Genomic DNA, 248 nt, shown 5'->3' on the forward strand with positions numbered 1-248 from the left:
TTAAGGATTGCTGATTCTATTAAGTCCATGGGCGTCGCTCAATACCAAGGTAATTATACGGATCCGGAGTGGCTGTGGGCGGCCGGAGGTGGAGGGACGCGGGCTGCCCATGCACCAAAGGCCACTGAATGCGCCCGGGCCTGTCCGCGGGTTAAGAGGGGGGGGGGGGGGGCTCCCGTGCACTTAGGCGAGGGTGTTGAGGCTACGAGACGGGCCTTTGGGGAGCTCCGGCAGCATGGGTGGCCCGG

At 64.1% G+C, this 248-nt stretch overlaps 1 protein-coding gene across 1 annotated transcript in view; it reads left to right on the forward strand.

The window, feature by feature from the left end:
- LOC119586670 (protein groucho-like) overlaps window positions 1–248 on the forward strand; it is a gene marked incomplete in the record, with an annotated part of 70,613 nt that overhangs the window by 49,697 nt on the left and 20,668 nt on the right.

Source organism: Penaeus monodon, chromosome 21 (genome assembly GCF_015228065.2).
Source record: "Penaeus monodon isolate SGIC_2016 chromosome 21, NSTDA_Pmon_1, whole genome shotgun sequence".
Lineage (NCBI taxonomy): Eukaryota > Metazoa > Arthropoda > Malacostraca > Decapoda > Penaeidae > Penaeus > Penaeus monodon.